The sequence below is a fragment of the Notechis scutatus genome, chromosome 6 (genome assembly GCF_049901735.1).
Source record: "Notechis scutatus isolate UNSWTSFEM ecotype Mainland chromosome 6, rNotScu1.2, whole genome shotgun sequence".
In the NCBI taxonomy this organism is placed as follows: Eukaryota; Metazoa; Chordata; class Lepidosauria; order Squamata; family Elapidae; genus Notechis; species Notechis scutatus.
In genome coordinates, this window is record NC_142014.1 from 13375471 (window position 1) to 13389087 (window position 13617).

General features: G+C 35.9%; 1 protein-coding gene across 4 annotated transcripts in view; it reads right to left on the reverse strand.

Annotated features, from left to right (window-relative positions):
* The window catches only part of GRM8 (glutamate metabotropic receptor 8), a 505336-nt gene that overhangs the window by 46447 nt on the left and 445272 nt on the right, over positions 1 to 13617 (reverse strand). The window lies entirely within an intron of this gene.

A 13617-nucleotide genomic window follows, 5' to 3' on the forward strand; every position in this document is an offset into this window, starting at 1 on the left:
CACTGGAAGCTTTGAAGAAGAAACTGGACTCCCATCTGTCAAAAATGGTGTAGGGCTCCTGCTTGAACAGGGGGTTGGACTAGATGACCTACAAGGTCCCTTCCAACTCTGTTATTCTGTTATTTGGAGGCCAGTTTTCACAAAATACTCAAGTGTCTTTGCCCTTGTGCTAAGTGTGAAAGTCAGGAAATTCCTGAAGAAGGAATGTGACAGTTAGCAAAATGGGGAAAAGCATTAGAAAGAAACTTCTAGGGAATCTGCCTTAAATCTTTTTGGTATATGAGCAAGGGAAGGTAAACTCTGCCAGGTAATCAAGATTGTGTTATTTTAGCTAATGGCAACAAAGAAGAGTTTCAGCATGCTTTGTGGAGCCCTTTCCTAGTCTATCTTGAAGGGATGACACATACTTCCTGCCTGCGAATTAGTACAAACAAGAAGCATGTCCAGAAATACTAGCTCTAACTTTGGTGTAAGATTGCATTAACAGAATCTTGGAAATCTGAAAGTACATTTTTCCCACTTGTCTTTACAGTCTAAGAAACTAAGAAGGGTCCTTTTTGAGATGGTTTGCCACACCCCCATTGTTTCTGTGGGCTCGGCTTTCTTGAATCTGACCATTGTCTAGTCTGCAGCTCTTGGTCCTGTTTCCAAAGGTAATTCTCACATATAATTATATATACATATACCTTCACATGGGTGCTTTTGATTTTACCTAATTGGTTGACAGTTTCTCCTTTTTCACTGCTTTGAATGGCATCTTAGTGAACTTTCTGTGATTTTAGATGGACTAGAATTACTAGAAATTGCTGCGATTGGGTGAGGTGGGGCAGAGGACATAAGAAAATTAAGGCTATAGTAAATTCAGTTACAGGTGGCATTGAGCTATGAGAATTTTGGCCAATTATTGGGAAATAGGATCCACTTCCAACTTTGAATAGAATCTTAATACATCATTTATAATGAGGACAAACTACTCAGCCTTAGTCCAATATTTGAGGGAAAAAACAGAGTATGACCCAGATTCCATAATTTAATTTTGTTCCTTTAAGTGTTCACGATGTTTACTGATGTATTTGTAAATTAATGTAGGTGTGACTAAGTTCTAAATCAGGACTTATTCTTTGTAAACATGTCCATTTATATTAATTATCTGAACAACAAAAAGTTGCTAAAACAGAATTTCTGCCATACAACCCACTATCAAATGGGCAATAGATAATAGGATATGTATCTTTTGAAAAATGTATTTTGCAATATAGGGAGCAGCTACAAAACATCTCTTTTTGAATCATTAAAGTCATTTATTTTCTCCAATATCCATGCAACTGCTTCTTAAACCTGTACTGACCATCTCTGTATGCTTCAATATTCTCAGCCGCTGTGCTTAACTGGGACTAAAGTGAAAAATCTCCTTTAAAGGATTTGTCCAGCATTAATTTTGAGCCTGACAAGGTAAAATTATAGATCACTTACTTAGAACAATTTATAATCGCATCATTTGGATGTAACAAATTTGGGTATAACCATATAATATCATAGATGATATGCCTAAAACAATTCATAACCATATCATGACCAGCAAATAAACGAATATAGAAAAAATAATGTAGTCTCCCTGTTTCAATAAAGTATCCCATTTAAAATAATTATTTAATCTCAGGCTGACACACTACAGTGCGCTGTTCTAAGACATTCTTCTGTTAAAAAGCTGAAATTACATTTTTGAAAACCAATGTATTCATCTGTTCTCATAATTCAGAGCTTTTTCCTTAACATAATAAGTGATATCTTTATTTTATATTGAACGAACATGATTCATTCACATGTCAAAACTTATAAAACAGATAATACAAGGAAATTGAAATTGTTCATTGTGGTGAATAGGAATGCCCTAACCTCACCTGAAGGTAATATGACTTGCCATTGCAACTTAATTTTACACAGAGGTTCATAAAAGGTTTGTTTTAATCATGTAGGCAATTTTGCTCCATATGTAACAGAATCACTAACTCTGGGAGAATTTAAAAAAACCTATGTTTCAAGAAGTTTTAGTGTTTTACTGTGCAAATAAAGAACACCAAAGATTATATTAGATAAGAAGTGTTTTCCTATAAAAAAATTTAGTGTTTTAACTTCAGTAGGCTATGTGACATTTGCCTGTGTGCTGAGAAATAAAGTATTTTATGACTTGTGGGTAAAATCACCTCCCAACTACAATCAAAATCAGGTAATTGCAGCAAAGCTTGGAATTGCTTTTCACTACATTACTGGGTTTCCTTTCTTCTTCCTCCAGTAGCCATGGTAAATGACAGCATAGTCATGAAATTACAAAATAATGAAACGGGGAGAACTGTTCAACAATGATTGCGGCCGTTTGTCCTTTATTGGTTTGACACTCGTTGCTGAGGATGGAGATTGTTCATGAAATAAACCCACTTATCTTGTTGATGATGGCTCTCCCACCAGCGGCAATCTCAGTAAATTTGTGAGTTGCTACCATGAAAGCAAATGCTGCAGAGGTAACGATAGAAAATAGAGACTCCCTCCCCATTTCAATATGCAGACTGCATATAATTAATTTGAGAGAGGATGTGGTTAAGGTTTGGACAGAGAAGCCCATGTTCAAGTTCTCATGTGACCACAGAGTTTCTTGAATGGCTTATTATTTTCTCATAACTGGACTTCCCTCACAAGATCAAGGGTTGCGGGGTGAAAAGACTGACCTTCAGAGATCCAAAAAAAGGTAACAGATAACAGATAATCAGAGTTGCAAGGGACCTTGTAGGTCATCTGGTCCAACCCCCCGCCTAAGTGGGAGACCCTACACCATTTCTGACAAATGGCAGTCCAATCTCTTCTTGAAGTTCTCAACTGATGGCGCTCCCACAACTTCCGAGGGCAAGCTGTTCCATTGGTTGATTGTTCACACTGTCAGAAAGTTTCTCCTTATTTCCATGTTGAACCTCTCCTTGTTCAGTTTCCATCCATTATTCCTTGTCTGGCCTACAGGCGCTTTAGAAAATAGCTTGACCCCTTCCTCCCTGTGGCAGCCCCTCAAATATTGGAAGACTGCTATCATGTCTCCCCTGGTCCTTCTCTTCACTAGACTAGCCATGCCCAGTTCCTGCAACCGTTCATTATATGTTTTAGCCTCCAGTCCCCTAATCATCCTGGTTGCTCTTCTCTGTACTTTTTCTAGAGTCTCAACATCTTGTTTATAGTGTGGTGAACAAAACTGGATGCAGTACTCTAGGTGTGGTCTTACTAAGGCTTTATAGAGTGGTATTAGTACTTCCCTTGATCTTGATTGTATCCCTCTGTTAATACAACTTAGGATTGCATTAGCTTTTTTGGCTGCTGCTGCACACTGCTGGCTCATATTTAGCTGGTTGTCCACTAAGAGTCCAAGATCCTTCTCACAGTTACTGCTATTGAGCCTGGTTTCACCAAGTCTGTATGTGTACTTTTGGTTTTTCTTGTCTCACTGTAGGACTTCACTTTTCTCTATATTGAATTTCATTTGTTAGATAGGGCCCAGTGTTCTAGTCTGTCAAGATCCATCTGGATCTTGAGCCTATCTTCTTGGGTGTTAGCTATTCCTGCCAGCTTAGTGTCATCTGCAAATTTGGTAAGTTCCCTTTCTATTCCCTCATCTAAGTCTTTAATGAAGATATTGAAAAGTACTGGGCCTATGATGGAACCTTGTGGCACCCAAGAGAAATGTGCAATTTGCTGGGTTGGGGGAGAATTCTATCAAACATACATTTCTGAAGAAAAAAGGTAGAAGATAACTCATAGAGGAGAGATGCCCCATGGTTTTAAAAAAAATGACTAAATCCAAAAGAGTAAATAATGGAATGGAATGGAATGGAATGGAACAGAGAAAATCTGGTCTAGACAGGGAGTCTATGAAGTTCTTCCATTTTATGACTTTATTTCAGCATTTCTATTACACATTTTTGATGGATCCCATTAATGGCAAATTGAGATGTCTGGTCTTGGGTTTTTTGCTAAACAATATTTCCAAACCTTTCTTTTACAATGTATCTAAGTGAAATTTGCAGTAACTTTTACTTTATGATGTGTCAGAGTGTTCTCACTCAGTCTTTTCTCATATGATGCCCCTACAACCAACTCCAAACTTTTCCAGGTGATGTATGCTAAATTATTAGGTTAGGAATTCTCCAAGAGGTCCCCCTAATACATATAAAAAGCACCAAAATGATTTCCTAATTAACCTATTGCTAGTTTCCCCTTAGCCTTTATAATGGGGAATTACTACCTTACTTAATCTACCCTGCGTAGTGTGATGCAATAATTGATCTTTTATAGGCTCCTTGGATTGTAAAAGGAAGCAACAGAAGATTCTGTTGTCCTATTCATGCATTGCAAAATGAATTCTATCCATGTTCTGGGATTGATCCACATTTTAAATTAACAACTGGAATAGTGGCTGCTTAGACAAGCTAGTTATTTCTATTTACTCTTGTGAACTGCAAAATAAATTTTCCACACTAACCTCAGATAATTATTTCCCGCTTTTGTCTTAATATCTGCTGAACAATAGGCATGCAGCTAATTTTTATTAATGTGCAATTTCCCATTGTTGATAACCTCATTAAGCAGCTCAGGCTTGCTAGGAAGAGAGAGAGGCTGAAGGGCTATAAAATTCACCCAATGTAAGCAACTCCTTACCATTTTGTCTCACTGCATGAATTGTAGGTTGAATCTTTCCAATGTTGTAAGTATTGAATATCTTATTATCTTAATACACTCTTATTAATTACAATTATCTGGGTATATTCTCTGAGTACACCTTTTTCAGTACCCAACCTGCAAATTCTAAATTAACTGAATTGAATTTAAATTCGTAATTATTATGTTGAACAAGCAATACAGAACAGTGCATCATTCAGTGATGAACACGGAAATAAAGCTTTTTCTACATGTGTCGAGCATGTCTATACTTAGGAGCTATAAACATCCAATGGCACCATATGTTGACTTCATGCAAACTATTAAGTCTCACATGGAAACCAACAAACTTATGTTTGAAAATTATGGTCTATGTATGGATGCCTGTTCCAGACATATACCGTGCTGCAAGATTTGATGAACAGAATATATAACTGCTACTCTGAGCATAACTAGATTTTGTAACATTTTAGGTTATCTGCTTTTTATTTAAATTCTGAATGCTAACTGGAAGTCTTGCTGAAAAACATTAAAACTTACTTAGCATACATCTCTTGTATAAACTCAGCTATGGCCTATTCCTGAGTTGGAATATCCTTTGCGATATCATATCCTCAAAAATTTGTCAATGATATTTGTATCTGCTGCAAACAGGATCAGGTAATAAACCCTAAGACCAGATGGGAGTATATTAAATAGAATATCAGTGCCAATAGTCTTAATGAAGATCTGTTTTGAATTTAACAACATATCTGGTGCTATCAATGGATGTTGGCATCAAAGTTGTAAGACTGCTGAAATATTCTCATACAGACTGCACAGTTATGGACTTTAAGCAGTTTGCCTGAAATTTGATGTATAGATAATCCTCGACATACAACAGTTTGTTTAATGATTGTTCAAAATGGCGCTGAAAAAAACCTGACTTATGACCAGTGGTGGTATTCTACCAGTTCAGCCTGGTTCTGCTGAGCGGATAGCAGTGATGAGCAGTGAAGACCGAACCGGTCTTTCCGCCACTCTGCTGTTGGGCCCACCCACCCTCCTGGGCTCCCATATTTCACCTTTATCCTCTGCTTTTGAAGTGCAGCTGCATTATGTGGCACAGCAGAGTGCTGCGCGGTACAGCTGAAGTGACTGGGAGAGTGCAGACTTGCAGGAGGTGAGTTGAAATGCCTCTGCGCCTGCGCAAATGCTTCTGCGCAAACGTTTGGCATGCACATGCACACAAAGTGTGTGCATACACACAAACCATGCCCATTAAGCCACACTCACTGAACCGGTGGTAAAACTTTTTGAATCCCACCATTGCTTATGACAGTTTTTAACACTTTTGACTATTACAGCATCTCCATGGTCACATGATCAAAATTCAGAGGCTTGGCAACCGATTCATATTTATGTTGGTTGCAGTGTGTTCTGACCCAAACCCTTTTCCAATAAAACAAACATGAACCAAAGGGAACAGAAACCTTTTTAATGATTCTTACGAATCCCCAGTTAAAAGGCTGCTGCAAACTAATTAACTTTGATAAGTACGAGCCTCGCCAAAACTGTGCGAGGCTGCTAAGAATAACAGATAAGGTTACCTAGAAATATTTTACAAGAGTCTTCAAATACTAACTAAGATACTGCAATGTCCACAAGGCTCGAGTTTCAAAACGTCTTTGCTTCCTGCAAAGAACGTCCGATTCACAGCTGGCTTTTATTTTCTTGAAGGAGAGGCCATTACCTTGCAGCTTTACTCCCGAGTCGCCTGTGCTGCTGCAGCTGCTCTTTACTGCAAGCAGCCCTGTGTGCGCGCACACACACTTGGCACAGGCTCCTCGGGAACCTCCTCATCGCTGCTGCCAGCTTCCACAATCTCTGAAGGCAGCAGTCCACTCCCTAATGGTCCTGGGTCCTCATCTGAGTCCTCATTCTCCTCAGCCATCCACATCTGCTGCCGGCTAACCACAACACAGTGTCCCAGGGTCATATTATCACCTGTTGTGACCTGTTGATAAGCAAAGTCAATGGAAAAGCTGGATTCACTTAACAACCGTGTTACTAACTTAACAACTGCAGTGATTCACTTGACAACGGTGGCAAGAAGGGTCATGAAATGGGACAAAACTCACTTAAAAAATGTCTCACAACATAAATTTTGGGCTCAGTTGTGGTCATAAGTCAAGGATTACCTATGTATTTGTAAAGGTGGCATTTTGTAAATGGAAGTGTAGAGAACTATCGCCAGAAAGCAAATTTATATAATAATTTTACCGGTTTCAACTAGGTATGGAATAATTTATTTGGAAAAAAATTAATTCATAACTTCATGCTTAAAAATGATAGTAAACAGAACAAATATTATATTAATTGTAATATTTTTTATTAAGAATGAATCTGAATCTCCCACTTAATTGCAAAATTTCTCATCTACAGTATAGACAAGGAGTATAAAATGTCAAGTATAAAATGAGAACTTGATAAAAAAATTTCTTCTGTCATTTGCTGGCAGCTGTATAAAACTTTAACTAATGCATTTTGTTATGTGTTAACTTGCTACATTACATTTCTTCACAAATCTGCATTATCATAGAGAGCATTCCTAGGAAAAATGATAAAATATGACAATGGTATATAGTTTATAGGAGGAATAAATATTCTCAGACTGGAAGCCTGAATAAATCCATGGGTATGAAGATGGACTAAAATTATGTGAGAAAAGCATTTACACAGATATATGTTTTCTTAATGTGGGAATACACAGATTTTGTCACATGGGTATTGGGACATGAAAATAAAATCTGCAAACCAGATTTTGGCTCAGCGTTAGTAAGCAACATCTTACTAACAACTCATTTTATCCTTCTTGTATCTTAATGAATATTTAAATTATTTTGCAGATAACATTATGAAATTATTTGGAACTTGTACTTTGAACCATTAATTGCTATCAAGCAAAAAAATCAAGATTTTGAGATTCAGGTTAGTAGCGTGTTCATTACCATGTTTTCAGTTTGCTTCTGTAAAAATGTATAGGAAGAAATGATAATACAATGAAATGAAATGCTTTCAGAATATATCTAGTTAAGAAATTGTGATCAACACATTTACTCTGATTGTTTTCCATTAATCTGGGGAGAGGAAATTTTTTTTATATAATTTGAATGATAATTTATTTTCTATGTAGCAGAGTTGAGTTTATTCAGTCTTTTTGTATCAGTTGGTATATTGTTTGTTGTTGCCATTAACTGACATATGCTAATGTAAAAATAACTTTTTTTCAGAACATATCCAATCAGGGTAGACCAGTGTTTACCATAATTGACTTAATTTAAATAAACAATTCAGCTGGAAATACATTTGTTTTTTTTTGTGATCTGAATTGTGGAAGAAGAAAATTGCTGTCACAAAACTGAAAAATTAGCATCTTAATTTGGCAGGTTGTTTCTATTGTGATTTTTATTATTAAGTTTAAGATGATGTTGTATATTTAACTTAGATTTAATTACAAGTGATAATATTTATCTAGAGCAAAAAGAATAATCAAAACCTGTTCTACCAGCAAAAATATAGGGCATGCTTCATTTTTTGGCAAAGTATTGATTGTAGATTTATAACTTGCTTTACTATTTTCTTGTGTAAGAGTTATAGCCTATACTTATGTTACATTTAACACTGCTTAAATAGGAAAACACTATGCAACCAAGAAAAAGATGTTGTTGGACACATTGCAACAAGAGGTTTTCAGAAGGTTTTATCTTCTTTTATCTTCCTTCCAGCTTCTAGAAAGCAGTAATCAACTTCTCTGTCAATCTACACCCCTTCCATATGTGGCAATAAACTGTAGGATGCAACGTCTAATTTCCAGTTATTGTGATAGCTAAAACAAAGCATTTAACATAGTGGTATATGATAGGAATCTTTTGACAAACTGTATTCCTGAAGAGCAACGCCAAAGCTTACTATATCTGCATTCACATGCGTGCAATGTAGCATGATGCTTTCTAACCATAGCTATTCTTTATCTGCAAAATCATGTGATCTAATTTTTCAAGATGGCAGTAACCGAAAGAGATAATAAGGAAAAAAGATTTGCCGCAGCTGATTGAAAAATTACAGAAAATCAAATGCATTAAGGAAAAGGCAGGCTATAAATTGTGGATCTGTTCAATTTTCCATGTTAAGAGCCCCATGTGGACTTTAAATTTGATGGTTGTGGTATGTATTCACCATTTACAATCATGAATAAGATACACAAGTAAGGAGATAAACAAGTGTTGGGTTAATAAGATTTACTGTAAATTGAATTATAATAAATATAACCAATTTATTATATAGCACATAGTAATTTCTGTCATATTAAACATTACAATTTAGCAGCAGGTTTTGAAGGAAATGCTAGGCGCCATATACCCTTGGAGTCCAAGCTGCACAAAATCACAAAAGTGATTAAGACCCCAAGTTATAACCAGGATGCTGTGTGTTCTAATCTCACTCCAGGCGTGAAACAGCTAGGTGGCTTTTGGCCAGTCACAATCTCTCGGTCCAAATTGTTATGGGGAATATAAGTGGAGCAAGGAGTATTGGGTACATCACCTTTGAGTTATTTATAAAAAATAATAAAAGTTTAATATAGATAAATATATAATAAAATTCCGCTATAGTTAATTGAAACTTCTTTTTTCAACCATTGGGTTAATGTGAGTAATTACTTCTTGTGGGTTAGAACTTTTGCCAATAAATTTCAGTGTGAAAAAAAATATAGTCACTATACTAACATTTATGCATAAAACATCTATCTTTCAACTTCAAGTGGATTTCAAAGGTCTGGAATTACTTCCCCTTGTTTATTCTCATTTTTAACTTCCCAATTTTCTCTGCCTTACCATTTAGAGTTCTTTTCTTTATTTTAAAAAATAGCCTTTTCACTTCACATAACAACTGAGCATAATTCAACCTCCCTAGGCCTCGCTTGTTTATTACTTTCAAGGTAAAACAAGCTATAGTAAATTGTAGTAATCGTCACTTGTGGCAATAAGGACTTCTTCTTTTGCAGAGTTTGATAACAAAGTCAGTGAGGTGCTTTACATTTCTTTTTAGATTTAACATTAATGTCTTTATCAAAATGCTGAAGTCAAGAAGGTCTTCAGGATATTTGATCACTTCTAGGAAATTTTATTTGTTTGAGGGTGCATATAAGAGTATTATGTAAAATATTCTTAAATTCCTCTATTATCTTTTTTTTTTTAATTCCTGATTTCTTATGGTAACAAATTGCATCATGTAACTCTTTTGAAGGAAGATTTGAAGATATTTTGTAAAAGCTATTTGATTTGTAGGTCATTAGATATATAATTTTTAGAGTTACTTGGAGCTGTTTATTTATTTATTTAGTGTAGGGAAAATACACGGACTTATAATGGTTCAAATGTTAATGTCCAGTCCACCCAGCCATTCAAGGACAATTGAAAAAATCAGACATTGGGCCAGTGTAAGCTCTTGATGGACATTCAGGCACAATGTGGTGGGTATTTTGTCAAGGAACACTACAGTCATACTGAGCGGTAGAGACAAGACCCCACTTAAACAATGAATCCTGGCAGACACCATGTTGGGTATGGATCTTGTTCAGAGTGGGCCAATACTGCCAAGGAAGGCCAAAACCTGGCACCTTTTGTGTTGGGTCATCTATGTAACTGCTTGTATCTGGCCGTTCAGCAGCTCATTTCTCTTTCCAGTGTGTGTTGATGTCAAAGTTATTAGACAGTTGTTGAGCAAGTGCCAGAGACGACTTCCTGGATTTAAGTCTGCCAATTGATAGATGAGGAAGATCAGCATGCACAGGAAGAAGTGGGTTTCTCATAATTTTGATATACTCCTCACTAAGGTTTCTTAGAGCTGTGAAGGAATACTACACCTCAATGAAGCTTTGAGTAAAAGTACAAAGTGATTCCTCGTGTGGACATATAGAAGTGATCTCTTTGAGCCAGTTCTTGATTAATTACTAGACATAATGAACACAGCACTTCTGATCTATAAAGTTCCCAAGTGCCTACGAAAACGTTTGAGACCTTTCCTGTCACGAATCTGAGATAATCCAGAATTTAGAAAAGGAGGAAAGAAGGGAGACAAATAGATAGATAGACAGTAGTCATAATATTACTTATTTATATCATTATTGTAAAATCAGTAAATTTATACAAGGCAGATGTAAGAGAACTATCATAAGCTGAAAAAGAAGACAGAGTATTTGAAAACATGACAAAGGTTTGCCATGGTTCCAGTCCTGTCTAGAAAACAAAGATCTTTAGCCCTTCAATTAGAAATTAGGGAGAAAGACATTCAACCAATTCACAGACACCCCCATCTTAATGAATTCACTAATAAATAAAGGCTGGGGTTTTGCTAATTCAGTTTCTACATTGATGTATTCACATCCCCTTTTTCTGGGCAATAAACGTAATCAATTTAAAACTCCATGTGAATCTTTCACTGGGGTAACTATAAAGCTTGAGGACACTCAATTCTATTATGAAGAGTGCTCCGGATCTACAAAATCTTTATGCCAACATTTTTTTGAGAGAGAGCTGCTGTCTGAAGTGGATTAGGGTTGATTCAATACTTTATAGAGAGAATGTCCTTGCTTTCCATGTTCCTAATAATTATGCTTCCAGTGAAAAGCTTGTCAAATATAATACCTCACAAACCTAACTCTGGAACCAATTCCACCTTAAATTTGAATTTGAATTCTAGCCTTATGAATTTTAGAATGACCCTTAAGACATCCAGTCCTTGCTTATCAATGGAGACCAAGTGGAGCAAGTGGCTAGTTTTAAGTTTCTGGGTGTTACCCTAAAAGAGGACCTGACCTGGGGTGCTCACATTGCAGCCCTGGTCAAAAGGGCCCAGCAGAGATTATACTACCTGAGACTTCTCAGAAAACAACTGAATGAAAAACTGCTGGCAACCTTCTACCACTGCACCATAGAGAGCATTTTAACATACTGCACCTCTGTATGGTTTGCCAATTGCACAGTGGCAGATAGGAAAGCACTCAAAGGGTTAACATCATTGCCCAGAAGATCATGGGTTGCCCTCTCCCCTCTTTGGAAGAACTTTATAGCTCCCGCTGCCTTAAGAAAGTTCAAAACATTCTCAAAAATCCATCTCATCCTGGAAATCCTTTTTTTGAACTATTACCATCTGGCAGACAGTACAGAATAATAAAAACAAGGACAAATAGGCTGAAAAACAGCTTCTATCCCAGGGCAGTAGCTCTTTTGAATTCTGCTGTATAGTACAGTGTTGGTGTGGTGTCGGGGGTTTCTAGTTCAATGTGTGAAGGGTGAAGGGATATGTGTTTGTGTTTATTGTCATGGTCATGGTCATGATGTACACCGAAGATGGTGTTTGATTTCGTTGTACAAGATGCCATGACAATAAACTAAACTAAACTAAGATGCTTGCTTTTGCAAAACTTATGCAAAAGAACTTACTTCTCATTAATTGCTTGTGATTTATATTATAGTTGCCCTAGTATTAGGAAGTACTATATGTTAATTATTAGACCATGTTAGAAAATGCCCTTGATATTCCTATTGTTTTATTGTTGATATTGATTAGTGTATGTGTTTGTCTGTATCTGTATCATACTTAGATGTAAGTGCATGCTAAAGCTGCTATTAATTTTTTTTTTCAATCCTACTAGTAGACAAGACATCAGCAGAATTTGATTTCAAAATTTACATTGGATGGCTTTACATTCAACACTTAACCATGGTGTTTATATTGTTGATGATGATATACTATAATTCTAATTTATGGATTGTTTATCCATCACACTAAGCTATAACATGTGGCTTACAAAGATTCACAACTTATAATATATTTAAGCTCTATCAAATCACTTTATTTAAGCAAATTTGCATATTTGAGCAAACCATTTGCAATACGTTAAATATCTATAAAGACCTGTAAAATAGTATATAAATTAGAAGACTTTTATCAGGAATGAAATTAGCAAGAGACTATACTTGTAAATCTAGCCTCAGAATTTAGCATGGAAAAGAGGTATTCATTGTTATATTACACTATTTATTTATTTTTAAAATAGTTATAATGTAGTTCATAGGTCCTCACCTTTCAGTAATAACCCACAGAGGTTAATATACCTTTTGAAAAGTCAAACTTGTAAAAAGCTATTGAACAGTGTCCATAATAAAATACAAATCATTGCTGATAGCACAGTGCTGAAACTGAAGCATTTCCCAACAGGCTGGAGCATGAACTTGTTGAAGAAATGACATGACAATTTGAGCTATATACAAAGGAAATTATTTTGCACAAAAGACAATAGATTTTGGGGTCATTCGATGACTTTGAATAACCTTAAGTTCAAGCTACTTAAAAAGAAAATATATAAGCAGCATATAATTATATTCTAGAATTCATAACCATGAAGAAAATAGAGGTTATTAATGTAAATTTTTGGAAGCATTCTGTAAAATGATGCACTCTAGATTTATCATTGGCTATCAACCATCCACTACATTGAAACTCTTTCTTTCTTTCTGATACTATCTACAAAAAAAGGTGCTGAAAACAACCTTCTTGCTATATTACTTCATATATTAATTCATAAATATATATGCTTGTTTAATTGCATTAATCAGTGTGTGTGTGTGTGTGTGTATCTATATATCTATCTGTCTATCTACATCTACACACACACACACACACACACACACACACACACACACACACATATCGGGGAGAGTAAAAAGAGAGATCAGCCTAGAATCACCACATAGCCAGGGACAAATTAATTCCAACCCCCTTTGACTGCTGTTGACTCTTATCCAACTCTAACCAAGTGCTGACTATTAGTTGAGAATATTGCTGTGCATAGGCTTTTAGCAATAAATCAGTGTTAAA